Source organism: Cervus elaphus, chromosome 8 (assembly GCF_910594005.1).
Source record: "Cervus elaphus chromosome 8, mCerEla1.1, whole genome shotgun sequence".
Classification (NCBI taxonomy): domain Eukaryota; kingdom Metazoa; phylum Chordata; class Mammalia; order Artiodactyla; family Cervidae; genus Cervus; species Cervus elaphus.
The window spans coordinates 15,192,458-15,208,660 of NC_057822.1; the positions used below are offsets into that span (position 1 = coordinate 15,192,458).

At 46.7% G+C, this 16,203-nt stretch overlaps 1 protein-coding gene across 4 annotated transcripts in view; it reads right to left on the reverse strand.

Annotated features, from left to right (window-relative positions):
• The window catches only part of PHC2 (polyhomeotic homolog 2), a 114,457-nt gene that overhangs the window by 10,748 nt on the left and 87,506 nt on the right, over window positions 1-16,203 (reverse strand). The window contains exon 1 of one of the 4 annotated variants that reach the window (XM_043909662.1): window positions 12,073-12,371. The exons of the other annotated variants lie outside the window; for them this stretch is intronic. The gene's annotated coding sequence lies outside the window, so the exon portion shown is untranslated. Of the gene's footprint in view, window positions 1-12,072; window positions 12,372-16,203 lie in introns of those variants that run through there. 4 annotated transcript variants of the gene reach the window in all.

Sequence of the window (16,203 nt, forward strand, 5' to 3'; positions counted from 1 at the left end):
ACCTTTATCTCCTCACTTTTGTAACTCTCTTCCTACCCCTTCCCAGGGCCATTCTCTACCACCACCAACTGTGTGAGCTGAGGCTGCTTTTAAACTGGAACTTCCTAAAAAAGAAAAAAAAGAAAGAAAGAAAGAACAAAAAAGCCATTTCTTTATTGGAACAAGCCTACTGACAGTAAGCATAACTCAGTGTGTATATGTGTACACACTTTGGAAAATGATTTCCGTATAATTATTAAAGCAATTTCTGCACAAAATTTATAGGAAGATGCTCTTATTTCATGTTAAAGATCCAAAATCCCACCGCAGAGGAGGAATTTACAATGCCTAATTATACAGGATGGAGAAATCAAGTAAACTCATTTTAGGAAAGGTTTATAACTGGCTGACTTTCTTACTAGTAGTCCTAGCATACAATAAACCAGAATAAATCTTTTTTGTTAAAAAAAAGTTAACTATGACATACATCTTCAGTACTCAGACTTCTATAAATCAATTATAATGAACTTCAGAGCTGAGCAGGAGTTACCTGAGAGATGTGATTAAGGAGATTTTAAAATAATTCTTTGGAGACACAGTCATACCAGCAAGTTAAGAAAAATTCCTTTCAATGTTTATAGTCTCCTTTGAAAAAACATTTTTGGACAGTTTTGACTTTTCTATAGGGATGGAAATTTTCTACTTCAGAATCAGTGTTTCTAAACTGTAAAGGTGTTTGGGAAGTGAAAAAAAAAAATCTTTCCTTAACAATTCATGAATAACTAGGAGGACTGAGTTAACTACGCAATCAATTAAGTTTCTTTGCTTTTAAATTTTAAATACATGAAAAAGCAAATGTGTATTTTTTAAAAATGAATAAATGTTAAGATAGAAAGCTTACTACTTAAATTAAAATCCTATTTTTAAATGATACCTATTTCCTTCTAATTAGAGCCTAGATAAATATTCCCTAGATTCAAGCCCTTACCAATGCCTGACCTTTCTCTGTAACAGCCCCACTTAGTGATTTTCTGGCATTTGCTTGAACACCTCTAATGACAAAGGAACTCACTACCTCTGAAGTAGTTTGTCCCCAACTTGGGCAGTTCAAGAAGTTCTTCCTTATAATGAGCCAAAAATCCATCTGTTAATTTCTGTCCACTTATCCTGGTTCTATTCCTTAAGACCACACAGAACAAGGCTAATCATACTTGCACAATGGGTAAAAACACAGCCTTAGACTTGGCTTAGAGACTGGTCTCTATCACTCAAGTGGATTAGGGGCATGTCCTTATCTGTCTCTGAGCCTCAGTTTCTCCAGCTATAAAATACAGACGATAAGATGACACTCTTACAGCCCTGCTATGAGGCCTAAGTGAGAGGATGAATGGCAATGCGGTGTGAGCACACTGGGAAACACTCAAGAAATGCCCTTGGTGTCATGAAGGACGGCACTCATGATCCCAGTACGTATTTTCTCCAGGCCACACTCCCTCTGCTCCTTCAACTACTTCTTATCTAAAAGGCTGCAAGTTCATCACCCTCTGTGATCTTTGTCAGCATGTTTTAAAGTCAGGTAGTCAACACTAACATATCATATCAAGTGTTGATCTAAGAGATCCAGTTTGTAAGAGTTTTGTTTCTTTTGAACAAAACCGGTTTCTTGCTGAGAGTACAGATGGAGGGCAATGAGTGACTCCCTTGTTTTAGTTTATAGCACTTCTATGCAATTAATCCATTTTCCTCTAAATTCTGGGATCATGCCCGCCTGTTGCTTTTCACTAATATTTATCACCAACTGGGTGCTGATACCTTATCTCCCTGAGATTTCGCCAACCTTGTTGGACTCTTCTTCTTGGCCCCTCTACCCTACTGATTAATGTACACTGCAGAGGTGGTGGCTCCTGAGGGCAGATTCTTTCCTCATGCCAAATACAGGAGCAGACAGAAACATTCACCAGCCCAGGGGCTACAGGGCCAACGCTTAACTCTGGGAGGAAAAAGACTTGTTCTGAATCTAAGTTCTAAAAAAAAGGATGCTTTTAAGCAAGAGAACAAACTAATAAGCCTTTTCACTACATCCTTAGAACGATCACTCTCTGTTATGACTCTGGCTGGTTGCAGGAGAGACAGAGTCCCAGGGACGGGCAGGAGAGTGCTTTACAACTTGTACAGAGGTTTGCAACGATTCTGTTTTGCAGTCATCTTGCAGGCAAATCTTGATCATCTGCTTTAGCAACAAAGGAGTTTGGGCTATTTCTAGAATGACCATACACGATCTCACCCCCTGCCAAGCTCAGCACACTGAGATTAATTTAATCTGCTTCCCGTTCTCCCATACTGCTCTGCGGCCTGTTTAGGGGAAAGCAGCTTAAACGTGCAACAACCTGCCCTGCTGGCCCTGAGGCCAGATGAGAAAGAGACAAAGAAGTCCTCTATCTTTGGAATTCTTCCTTACTCAGTTCCCTTGACTAGTCTGAGGCTGTAAGTGCTGCTGGGATTCCCGCAGGTCTCAAATGCCTTTATACAGAGTGAGGTACCTGGATCTGCAAGGCGGAGGCCAGGATACCCTGAGAAGGAGAAGCTGCAGGAAGGAAATAAAACCAGGCTCCAGTGGGGGCGGGGGAGGGAGAGGTAGAATCTAGCATTTAATTGAAGCTGACCACAAAGGGCCAAGTATTCCAATGAGAATGAACAAAGCAATGTGTTCTGGGGGCGTCGTTATATAACACAGGCCTCAACCTGTAGGCTGCATCTCAATCTGCTCTCAGGCTCTGGCAGAAACAGTCCTTATAGGGACTGGATTAAAACAAGAAGGGCGAATCCCCTCCCCACTCCCTGGGCCCCATTTGTGAAATTACCTGCTCAGGGCCAGTCTCCCCTGCTAGGCAAAGCAGGGGCCCTATTTAGGCAGGGCTGTTCGGGTCTTGTCTGTATCCTCAGGGCTAACCCAGTGACCAGCACATGACAGCCATTTAACAGGTGCCGAACCAGAGTGTGCGGGAACTGTGGTCTCCGTCTTCACGACTGACCAGAGTACTGTTCTCCCTAGTCTTCCAGCAGCAACCCGTCACCAGTTGAGATTGGCAAGTCACTTTCTGAGGCGGTAGTGACTGAGACAGAGCAGGTGGCTGGTGCCTGCCTACAAGAATGGCATTTCTGGCTACCTGGCTCTGAAGAAGAATAAGAGCTACTTCTCAGCCCATTTCTTCTTGTTAGAGCGGGGATTTCCTCAGTGGATGGGAAATTTAGCATTAAATCAGCTCCAAAGACTGCAGCTCTGGGCTCCTCGGTCTGCTTTCAAACACTGATGCTGGCTCCAGGCATTTGGAAAGGCATGATGACCTCCAGAAGCAAGAGGTCAGAGGCACCTATAGAAACAGCCTTGCCCCCAGGGCCAGGAGGTAGGTATCCAGAGAGGCTGAGCTCTCCTGCCTTCGAGGACAGAGGTAGGGCTGGCCCTAGCTAGGCTCCATCCGGGCCACTTTGGAACCAGTTATGGTGCTCTTTTGGAGAAGGCAATGGCACCTCACTCCAGTACTCGTGCCTGGAAAATCCCATGGATGGAGGAGTCTGGTAGGCTGCAGTCCATGGGATCGCGAAGAGTCAGACACGACTGAACGACTTCACTTTCACTTTTCACTTTCATGCATTGGAGAAGGAAATGGCAACCCACTCCAGTATTCTTGCCTGGAGAATCCCAGGGACTGCGGAGCCTGGTGGGCTGCTGTCTATGGGGTCGCACAGAGTCGGACACGACTGAAGCGACGTAGCAGCAGCAGATGGTGCGCTTTATAAGCACAGATATGGCAAAAATCATCAGTTACGCTAAAATATGGTTCAGTACTAACATTTATTGTGGGTTTCAGATGACCTGACCAAGTCTTTCTATTTGCCCCAAAAATAAGCAGCCTTGAAGACCTGACTTCAGAGGAGATGAAAAGTAAGCAGGGCCTATCCCTGCATCCCTCAGCTGGCCAGTGGCCACTTCCACTTTCTACAGACATGAGGAGAAAGAGTATTTTAATTCACAAGACTTCTAACTACCAGAGCCTGGCAGCAGCAGGAGTAAGACAAAGCTAATGAAGTTAATAGAGGATTCAAGGAGGCAGAGTAGGTGATAATACGGATCATTTGCCTGCAGCAAATTCTGCTCGACAAATGGCTAAACAAGGTCGCTTACACAACACAGAGCGTTCTCTCCAGGCCCCTGGCTGTGAAGTCCTGCTCACTGGGCCTCAGCTTGGCAGGCCAGTCCCATGGGCAGGAGGGGTGACAGCAGGGCTCCTAAACAACTGCCTGCTCCAGAGAGACCCTGAGCGGAGACCTGCAAAGGGACACCCAGGGAGGCCACATCCCAGGCGGAGAGCAGCTGATGCATAGCAGGCACCCCTGACGCGAACAGGGGGCGGCAAGCGGAGGGCCCAGTGAGCCCTCAGGAAAGGCTGTGGCCACCCTTTACAATCTCTTCATAGTTGGGCCGCTAAAGACATTAGTGCCGCTGCAAGTGAGGGAAGTACAAAATCTCATTAAGTACCAATTTGTTGATGGGGGGAGGGGGAAGAGAGAGGGAAAGAGGAATCGTGGCTCCATCCTGGGACCCCTACAGAGCGGTCAACTAAAGAGATTCATCTGGTTAACAACCTGCTTTAAAATGCAAATATACACTTGCAGTCATTCCCACCTGGCTGTGAATCATTTAGAGAAGCAGAGAGCTTTCCTCCCCATTTAGGGACAGAAGGTCTGGGGAGAGGCATAGGGGGTGAAGAGCGGATATTTTAGATCAGGGGCACTAGCCCTCTGTGGACTGGAGACAGGAGGGTCCTGGGTCTAACATCTTAATTTTCCAGAGGAGGAAAAGGGTGCATAATTAAGTCTACATTTCAGAATGAAGACAAGAGTGTGTGCCATCTAAATAAAGAGACTACATTCTAAAACAGGCTTCCCTTGTGGCTCAGGGGCAAAGAAAACCACCTGCCAATGCAGGAGACCCGGTTTGATCCCTGGATTGGGAAGATCCCCTGGAGAAGAAAATGGCAACCCACCCTAGTACTCTTGCCTGGAGAATCAAATATGACAGAAGAGCGTGACGGGCGACAATCCTTGGAGTCACGAAGAGTCGGATGTGACTTAGCAAGTAAATAATACCACCACCCACTAAACCATGCACAAAAGGAGCTCTTAGAGGTGGGAAAATTGTAGTTTGCCTCCCACCCTGGATTCCCCTGAGAACCCAGAAGGTAAGAGGCACCAAGGCCAAATGTTTGTAGCTTGTGCAATTCTGCTAAGGACTGAGATGTCAGACACACAAAAAGTCCTTGCCTCCAGGACACACAACAGGCTGTGGCTTTTTCTCACAGGTGCTATCACAGTCCTGCCCTCAGAGCACCTTTGCTTTTGGGAGCCACTCCCGAGAAGAGAAAAAAGGACTCTGACAGAAGATCCCTTTGGCCTGCTCTGCTGAGTCACAGGAGGCCCACACCCGGGGTCCTCACCTGTGTCTGCGGGGAGCTGGCTGGCACAATGCCAGGGAAGCTGGGCCAGGTGGCCTCAGACGGGCCTCCGTGTCACTGCGGAGTGACCCTGTTAAGTCTGGGTTAAGAGGATTCAAGAGCAGACGGGCTTCCTGGATCTTAAGCATCAAGTCTGGTAGGAGGGATCCTCCTCCTCCCTTGCGGCCATTACCATACAGCTGACTTTCAGCCAGTCTCTTAGGACACAGGCGGAGCGCACAGCCCTTCTGACTCACCCACAGGCCCCAGCTACAGTGGACATAAGCTGAATTGTAAACAGCTGAATGTTTTCCAAGCGGCCACCCCCAGCTCTGGAGGAAGGAATCAATGGAGTGAACCGCCAGCCGCCCCCGCGCGGTTTGGGACCAGGACTCAGGGGGGATTTCCACACAGCTGCGGCACTGCTGCCCGGCTCCGGGCAAGGAGCACTGTGCGATGACTACCTCCGGCTGCAGGGAGCCAGGGAGAGTTCTCAACAAGAGCTCCACTTGCTGGAGCCAGTCCTCCAGTCTCCAGTGCCCAGGGAGGGCTCCCAGATACCCTGATGTCACAGTTCTCTAGCAGATGCTGCGATTTCACAAGGCAAAAGGTGTGGAACAGACATGAGAGGCCCTCTTCCAGGGACATCAGAATCACAGGAGACGAGAGGAAAAATGGCCGAGTGGAAAGGGCGCCGGCTCTGTGCAGACCTGGGTTCACACTCTGGTCCCCTCTTTGACCACCTGGCAGCTTCAAGCACTTGGTACCTGTCTGTGCCTCCATCTATATAAATGACCATCATGCTGCCTGTGTTGCAGGTTGATGGTGAATATCAGAGTTTATGTATGTAAAATGCTTGGCACTGATTATATCTGGAAGCTGTGCTACACAGCAGTTAAGACTTGGGATCAGGAAGACCCTAAGCTTAAATCTTAGCTTTTTATCCCAGGCAAGTTACTGTAGGCCTCAGTTTCCTCATCTGTAAAATGGGGTGCTTATCTTTGTCTCATGTGGCTGTGGCAAGTATTAAATGTGATACTGCAGTTACAGTGCAGTGCAAGAGGCCTGACTTGCCATTGGAGGGCTCCCATCACTGAGACTCAAGAGACCAGGAAGCCGCCCCAGGCTCAGTGCACTGGGCCTGGCCTCTTGCGGCTCCAGAGCACAGCTGTTCTTTCACTGGCCCAAACTCAGGTATCACTCATGTTCCTCAGGTGCGCTGGCCTACTCAGCGTCCTGTCCTGGCACTCCCGAGTTCAGGCTTCAGGAAGAAATTACTCTTCCACTTTGACAATGAACTGCAACACAAGGGAAATATACTTGCCGTTGAGGGCAGATCACACGTCTCAATTCACCTTCAACAGTCATTAATCCAAAGGACATGAGAAGTGCCAGATTCCCTTCCTATGCATTTATTTCATAAAGAGTCTCAGGGTATCACACAAAGGAACCCCAGAAACCAGGAAAGAATTTAGGAGCCGAAAAAGAACCACTTTTCCCCAGTGGTTCTTATAATGCCAGGAGGTGGTTTAGCCTGTGAAAAGAAATTACTTTAAAAAGTTGAAGATAAAATCATGGAAGATGGATTTGTAACAGTTAAAAAAACAACCACAAATGTTCAGAAAATTCTCTATCTTCAGGCTGATAACAAGGAAAGGCCACCATGTGGCTGGATACGATGCCTTTTTTGTTTACCAACTGCAGAAGCAACAATACTCTTAGAGAAATGGGTGAGAGAGAGAGAGAGAGGGAGGGAGAGAATATGCACTAGAGAAAGCCAGCCTTGGTTGTCCTTGTCTATATAATGGGATAGATTATTCTCATCTTGCAAATCAATCTTCTTGATCATTTCTGTTCTTAGAAAACACTGCCCTCCCCCTTTAATAACCATCGTCTAAGTTCTCAATCACCCTACTTTGCTACCAATCAGCTGACAGAAGTGATTAATACTGGAGGCCTAGAAATGTGGACTTAATTGATTTTTTAAAAAAACAGTATTTGGCTCATATTAATTTTGTTTTAATTTACAGTGTCATTTGCTTGGGCTATTTAAAAATATCTTAATATAGCAGTGTGGATTTAGGCCACATATGGATGCTTTCAAATATGCTAAAGATATCAGTAACTAGGGATAATTATACAGTATTTGAGACATAATAGCCGTGCAACTAGGGCTTCAAAAATAACTCCTAGCAGTCATGAACTCTCATTTTCTTGCCAACAGTTCCAATATTCAGCAGCAGGCCTGCTCTTCCTAATCTACTGGAGAAGAGTCGGTTATGACATGGCATCTAAAAGCCATCTTTTCTTAAGAGAAGCTGTGACAAATTTCACTGCTAAGAAGAAAATCATCCAAAACACAGGTTTCTGCTTTAAAGAAAGCCCAATGGCAGACTGGGACTCTCTTCAACATCTGGATTTATCTTAGAATACTGGCAATCCCTGTTTAACAGCAATCACTTCTTTGGCAGATGTAAAAAGAATGCTTTCTTTTGGACTGAACTAAAAAAAAAATCATTTGGAAATTTAAAGTATAGGAAAACACATCCCTTTTCACTAACTATAAATAATTTGGAAGGGGAAGGAAAAAGAAAAAACCATTAAGTATGCTGGCCTAGATGATTTTACAATGAATCACACAGCAACAATTTATTATTTAAATCATATGCTATTTTTTTAGTATATAACTCCAAAAACTAATCATTCTTAATTATATAACTAGATTAACTATTAAAAAAACATTTTTTTATTCATGTCAATTATATTCTACTTTTGTAACTAATGGGGGGAAAAGCCCTGAGTCTATAAGACTGTTGTCTTGGATAAACAAATGGCTGATTCTTTTCCTAACAATTCCCAAAATGTCATAAAGTTGAATTAAAGATGGTTTGTCTCTGAGTTTTTTTTAAAAACAAGTATCGTATCTGTGTTCTGATGTAATTAAATTCTAGCTGAAATTTTAAATAAGTCAATGCTTAAAATGAAACCTGCATCTATTTGAACTGTGGATAAGTATTTCAAGTTATCTTGAACAGGCCCACTTGAAACAATTTTAACAGAACACATATTCAAACAGTCTTTCAAACTGGTGACTCACACTGCAGTTTAAAGCAGGCCATAAAAACACTGAAAACATAAGTCTGTATATGTTCATCACTCTACCTTGAGGGGTTAGTCCCAGCTTTGATTTCCATCAGACAAGGTGCTAGTAAGTCACTGCAGAGAGTCATTTCTGTTACTGGCAAAAGCCCTCATGGGAGCAGATTGCGTAAGGCAGCTAGTCCTTACTCTGTTTCTCCAGGGGGTGGAAAACACCCAAGCATTCTACAACCACTTTTGTGAGATTCCTCCTGACCACAGAAAATCATCATCTTCATCTTCCAGTTGCAAAAGTTGGCACCAAAGAAAGGGAATAAAAGAGAAACTATGCTTTTCTGAAGGCGTCTTGCTTCCTTATTCTTATTTCTAGTAGATGTGATGTAGCTTTTCAGAGGAGAATCTTTTCCAGGAGGGGATCAAATCTGCCTGGAGAGTAAATGGTACTGCACAGCTGGGAGAACTCTAATAATATAATCTGGGACTAACCAAGAGGAGATAAAAACTCTCGGTGAATGTCACACTTCCATGGAGCAGCCTTACTAGAACTGGAACCACCATCCTATTCTCTAGTTTTTCAATTTAAACTTTATGTTGGCTTACCTACCTATCAATGTGAGCTGAAAGGGAAGGACTTTGACAGGAAAGGGGTGAACTTTATTCAGCAAATAAGTTACTGAATGCCTAGAGAGAGGCCCACAGCCCAGAGGAGGACAGAGACTTAATCACAACAGGAAAAAAGAGAGACAAAAAGACATTCACACACTCAGGGAAAGGTTCTTAATTCTGAGATAGTAATTGTTTTCTTTCCCCTAAAACAAGAAAACCTACAGAGGGGATGCCGAAGGAAGAGCATGCAAGACCAGAGGCATGAACAGTTCAGGTTTATAAATCATCTATCTATTTATTCCCCTTATTCTCTCTCCCACTGAAAGATCCAAGGGATCCAAAGTATCTGAGACAGGAAATGAGTAAGGCAGGAAAAAGGATGTGGTTTGAAAAGAGTGGATTCTGGGGCTGAGCCAGAGCAAGGCACAGGCACAGGGTCAGAGATGGGGGAAGGGGCCTCGGGGGCAGGAAGAGAAGTCTCAGGGTCACCAGTTTAGACTAGAAAGTCAGTGTCAGAGGAGGGATGTCTGGAGAGGCATGAGACACCTTCCTCAGAGGTTCTCCTCCACTGCAATGCAGAGGAACAAGGGCTGAAGAGGCCCACAGCCAGGAGAATCATTACTGGCACAGAAGGAAAAAGAGCTGCAGACTCTTCCTCACTTTGAGGGCTGTGGAAATAATACCTTGAGTGCACCTGACAAGGGCAAGTTAGAAATTAAGCCAGGACCTGGCAGAGAAGTGGACGGGGCTAGGAGGCCATGAAAAAATACGAATATTCATGAAGTATCTATGTGCCACCTAGCAATACAGCAACAGCTTAAAAAGGCGGGGGTGGGGGGGGGGAGGTGATGAAAACAGGAGCTAGGGCTCACAAAAATGCAGTTGGACAACTGAGAAACCAACTCAAGAACAACAGAAAGTGGACTTGAGATTAAAGCTGAAGAGGGGAAAAAAGGTATCTCTTCTTCCGAATGTGTATGGACAAACCTGGAAACAGATCCTGGGTGGGCTGAGAGGCAGAGCTCCCATGGTGAGTGCCTGGAAAGGGCAGGTGCCGCACGAGCACCACTGCCCATCTGCTGGGCCCTCTGTGAAAGAAGCCAGCCCTTGTGAAGGAGCCGAGCCAGAAGCTCTGGTTCCCGTCTGGCAGGGACTGGAACTCAGGGACAGAAACAGTGGGAAACACACAGGCATCAGCTGATTCAAAAGTGTGGTTATTTCCACACAGAGATCCAGATGTTGAGGGCGAAGCGGGGAAAACCACTTTTATATTCTTCACAGTGCCTAGGCCAATGCTTCGCATGGGTCAGGAGGGCAAACAAGGTGTGTGAAAACTGAGAGGAACCAAAACTACTTAGCTGTGCAGGTATCTTAAGATAGGAGATAGAACCTCTTGCTCTGTAACCAACACAGTAAGTTTCTTTCTCTCCTAGAGTCAAAATGCTATGAAGCCCTATATCCCATGTGACCTCAACTTAAGCCCTAAATCAACAGACACTGCCACAGGTCTGAGGCCCTGTACGCAGAATAAAAACTGGGGAGGGCAGGGGCGGGGGCAGACATATAGGAGCAAGAAGGAATTGCCCTGTCTCATTAGCCTGCAATTTTCAGACTCATCTAGTAATCCTAGCAGTTCCAACGTTTGGGTTGACTGGGGGTGGGGTGGGGAATAAAAAAATCCCCAGTGAATGGTAATTGGATTACCCAGTTATGCCCCAGAGTCAAATGGCTGGAAAAGGCCAGGACAGCAGGGCCTGATACGGTTAAAATGACACTATTTTCTAAACCAAAAATTGAGACACTTGGCTGATAAGACAATAGGATGGAATATTTTAAATTGGGGTTGTCCTAGAAAAATTGGGGACATATGGTGGATTTAGGTCGGTAGCTTATTTCACAATAAGGGATCCTCTGGGTCCAATATGCTAATGGAAGAGGATTAAAGATCTGGGATGGGAGATCTAAGGGGGAGAGCGGTCACTGATTTGTTAAGCAGGAAAAGGAACAGAAAACTGTGTCTCTGTAGACAGCAAGGCAACAAGGTCAACATTCTAGGTATGGAGCAGGAAGGAAAGGAAAGTTGATTATAACTGAAACTGTGTCAGTGAAATCTGTTCAGGTCTCAAAAGCGGCCTTGGGGGAGGGAGGGTGAGGACCGAGACGGTGGGGCTATCACTGGCACAAACTGGTATCCAGCAATATAGCAGTCGCCGACTAGGAGTTCTCATCACTGCAGGGTCACCGTTAGTTGGCGACCTGACCTTGGGCAGATTATTTCCCTCCCTGTGGACTTCAATTTAACGACGGAATCTCACAGGTCTCGATTTTTAATGTAAAGAGCCCACTCAATACAATATGCCTTCATTTGGCATGGGAAGGAGAGAAAACGCTCTTCTAAAAATGGAAGAGAGGACGGACACAGAACAGCTTGTCCCTTTCCATCCAATTAAAAGCCTCGTGAGACTAGATTAAAAACAAAACTCTCCAGCGAAGTCGCAGGCCCTCCAAGATAGGCAGTCGCCTACCCAGAAAGTACAGCGGATGCCAGCAGCCCTGTCCCTAAGCGGACCGTCCATCCCCGGGAAAGCGCCGTCCCCGGAGGACCGAAGCGGGGGTGGGGGCGTGCGGGGACACAACGGAAGCGTTGGGCACGCCGAGGGTGACGCAACGGCTGCCGGGGGAGTGAGGGGCAGGCAGGGTCCCCCGACAAGGCGGGGGAGGCGCAGGACACCTCCCCGGCGCCGGGAGGGCGAGAGTCGCGGGCTGGCACGGCCTGGCAGCCGAGTAGGCCCGGGCCAGGAGTGGCACCGGAGGGCGGTGCCCGTTGTCCGGTGCGGCGAGCGCGGGCCGCGGGACCCCTCCGGGCGAGAACCCCTCCCCCGCCACGGGCACTGACCTGTCCAGGGCCCGGCTGGGCCTGGCCGGGCGGGGCCTACGCAACCCCTCGGCCGGGCGCCGCCTCGCGCGGGGTCCCGGGCCCGGGCGGGCCGCCTCCTCTCCGCCGGGAGCCTCCGAGCCGGGGCCCGGGGCTGCCGCGGCGCATCCGACCGCACCGGCCGAGCCGGCGTCCACAAAGGGCAGCAGGGGCGCGAGGCCGGGGTGGGGGTGCGGGCGGCGGCGGATTGCGCGCGCGCACGGCGGGCGCTCTAGGGCTGCAGCCGCCGCGGAGACAATGCGGCGCGTCCCGGCAGGGCTCCCGCGGCCGCCTCCGCCGGGGGCGGGGCGAGGCGCGGGGGCGGGGCCTGGGCGCGCGGGGCGGGGCCTCGGGTAGGCGGGGCGCCGGCGCGGAAGCCGGGCCGCGCGCTTCCTTTGTGCGGCCGCGCCGGCCCCGCCCCCGCGGCGCCCTCGGGACGGCGCCGCAAGGCCGGTGGCCGGTTAGAGACGTCACGGTGAGGTTTCGGGAGGCAGGCGCTGCGCCGACTTCCGCCCTCGCCCCGTCAGAAGTCCCCAGTGCGGTGATGAACTGTGACTCCCGCCTGGCCAAGTCGGAGGCAGGAAGAATAACGACTAGCACTAATTGAGTGCTTAATTTGTGTCAAGCCCTACATGCGCGCGCACTCCTCTCACTTAAAAGAGTTCACAATAACCGCACAAGTAGTCATTATCCTCCCCACTGGGAACTGAGTATCAGAGAGGTTAACTAATGACCAAAGTGACCCAGTTACACCTCCATAAACGGGGATAATACCTCTTTTTTAGGCTTACTATGCAGGTTAACTGAGGGCATTTACACAAATTGCCTGCAGTGCCTGGCACACAGTGGGAGCCCAGTAAATGTTCTTTTCCTAAACCACGCTGGTTTGAACTGTGGGGAAGCACCTTCATTCAGTAGACGTGCTAGAGCTTGTGAGACCTTCACAAGCCCCCATCCCCCACGCCCAGCTTTATGCTGAATAGATGATCCGAATTCCTCTCCCCATACATGACTTCTATTTCCAGTATCTTCTCATATCCTTACCTTTCTTAGCATTCATTCGTCTCCCCATCCCTTTCCCCTCAGGCCTCATCTCTTTTGTTTCCACATTTTACATTTATTTTATATTCTCTGATGGTTTACTTTGCTCTCTTTTTCTTTCCCTCCCCCCCCCCACCGCCCATTTTTCAATGCCTTCTTTCATTAATATTCACATTTCCTCCCCCTTTCTGTCCTTACATTTCTTACACTTATATTTTGTTCTATAAACATGCCCACACTACTCCCTCCCTACTTTTATCCACTTCACTAGTCCCTTCTGGAATACCGTCTGCTCAGCTCCACCTGTCCAGGTCCTACCTCTCCTAAAGGTCTAGACTCAAGAAAAGTAGCTGGCAAACTTTTCAGTAAGAGATCAGATAGTAAATATTTTAGATTTTGTAGGCCACGTGGTCTCTATTGCAACCATTCAACTCTACTGTTGCATCAGGAAAGCGACCACAGACAACACTACATGAATGTATGTGGCTGTGTTCCAATAAAACTTTATTTGTGGACACAGAAACTTGGATTTCATATAATTTTCATGTATCGCAAAATATTCTTTTGAGTCTTAAAAATGTTTTTTTAATGTAAAAAACAATTATTAGCTTGTGGGCTGTAGGGATACTGGTGATATGATGAATTTGGCCCTTAGGATGTAGTTTGCCAACCTTTGCTCTAGAATAATGCCACTTCCCCCCCCCCCACCCCAATCCCCCCCACCCTCCGCAATCTACCCAGATAATCTCTACTCAGCAGTAACTTTTCTGTCTTACCTTTTGAAGCACTTACCCATAATCTTTCTATGACATTTATCATATCTTATCTTTTACTGTATTTTTTTCCTGTGCATTTCTTATCTTTTCCTTAAGCTCCTTGAAGGTAGGGTACAGACCTTCTTTCTCTGTGGATTACCTCCCATTTCACAGTGCTTTGCACAAAGCAGGCATTCAAACATATAATACAGAATGGATATTTAAATCTTGGGTGGTTGACAGTTGTTTTCCATTGTGCAAAACTTACTTTTCTCATGAGACAGAACCTTAGGAACAGGGTGCTTTGTTATATGTGTATCATTTGAACCAGATTTCAGAAAAAAATTTTGAGAGTTTTATAGACAAGATGAAGAAAGGAAGGCAAATGTCAGTTCATTCAGAGATTGTTGGATAACAAATAACTGAACAAAGACTGTTGATTATCACCAACCTGCAGACTGGGCATGTGTCTTCAGTCAGGTCCTATTCAACATTTCTATCAGCAAATTGGTTAAAGACATGCTATATAATATACAGATGGCAAAGTTAAGCAGAGGAGTTAGTAGAATGAGTGACAAAATTCAGATATAAAACATTCCTGGCCCATCACTTATTCTCTCTTGCCTCGGTTTTCTTATCTTGAAAATGGGCATGATAAAGGTTCTAGTTTCAGAGAGTTATTGGCAAGATTGAGTGAGGAAATGCATGTAAAGCTGGCAGAGAGGACTCATTAAATGCTAGCTATCAACTGTTACCATTTTCTGGTGTGCCTTGAACTGTGGGCTAAATTCACAAGACACCACTGAATGGATATAATTAATAACCTTTTGGCTTACAATATAAACTGTACAAGTTTGAGATGGAGGGGACCTGAAATGATAGCAGTTCACATAAAAAGAAACCACGAAAACAGAAACCGAAACCAAGCCCAACCCCTCTGGGATTCACAAGACACAGTGCTCTGTGAACCAAGGGTATCATTCCCTTGGGTTGGGGGAGTTAACATGGAGTCATAGGTGCAATGTCGTGATGAAGGCAGGTGAGAGCATTACCCCTGAAGCCAGAATTATGGGGCTGCCCTTTCTTACCTCTGAGACCCGGAGCCTTTCATTTCCTCCTCTAAATAATGGGGACAATGGTAATGCTCTCTCAGGGATATCATGAGTGAGCAAAGGAAAACAGAACTTGGCATATAGTAGGTGTTCAACAAATTTTAGTTCCTCTCTACTATACTATGCAGAGCTCTGCCTCTTGGAGGGCTTATAAAGCTAAGTCTAGGTGCCAACCTTGGGTCACTAGCATCTTTTTATATTCGGAATTAGTGTGCTTCATTTGGGGGAATCACACTTTAAGAGAATTACTGGAAGGGTGGAATGTGGCTAGACAAGAATGATCATCATGGTGGAAATGGGAGGTCTTGATGTGTGATAGGTAAAAAATGAAATAAATCTCAAATATTTAGCCTGGAGATGTTTTTTCTCTTTCTCTCTCTTTTTTTAATGGGGGGGATGGGGAGAAGAAAGAGACATGATAATTGTCTACACACACTGTAGGAGATGGACTCCATTACAATCCACAAGACAGAATCACAGCCAGTGGTGGGAGTTCCAGGACAATAGACTTTGGCTTAATTTGAAAAGCCACTTTCTGATAATTAGAGCAATCCCACAGTGAAATGGGCTGCTTTACAAAATGGTGAACCCCTTTTCATTGCAATTTGTCAAGAGAACTCTGATCTCCTCTCTTTTAATTTTTCGAATGTTCTTTGCTTTCCTTTGCTTTTCTTTTCCTTGATCCCTCTTCCATTCCTTATAGGACATTTATAACTACTTTGTCCCAAAGTTCTTTTATTCTCATTTCTCTTTCTTCCATTTCCAACCCCCCCTTTCTCTTGGTTCTCTCCACCCCCACTCTCAGCACATTGAGTTCAACAATGGAACTGCCTCCCTGAGTTATACGTGGCCCATGGCTCAGAATGTCATCAAGATCTGGGCCAAGATGGCTGCACAGACTGGCAGAGAAGGAAAGGGAAGTGAGGGGATTGCTGTGGGGGCAGAGGTACCACCGTGGTTCTCCTGTCAGGGTGGAGGGATCAGTGGAGCCTCCTGAAACCCAGGTCTTAGAGAAGCCTGCCTGACACTGAGCGCTCAGTGGGGGAGCTGGGAGCAGAGCCACTCTTCCTTCAATGAGGCTTTCCACGAATCCCCTGCTAGATCCCCTTAGGCATTGCCCTCATCTGTGTGCTATGCAGCCACCTTGTCATATCACCAACTTCAAGAACACTCTCTCATACCAAGCGGAGCAGAGGACTGAGACA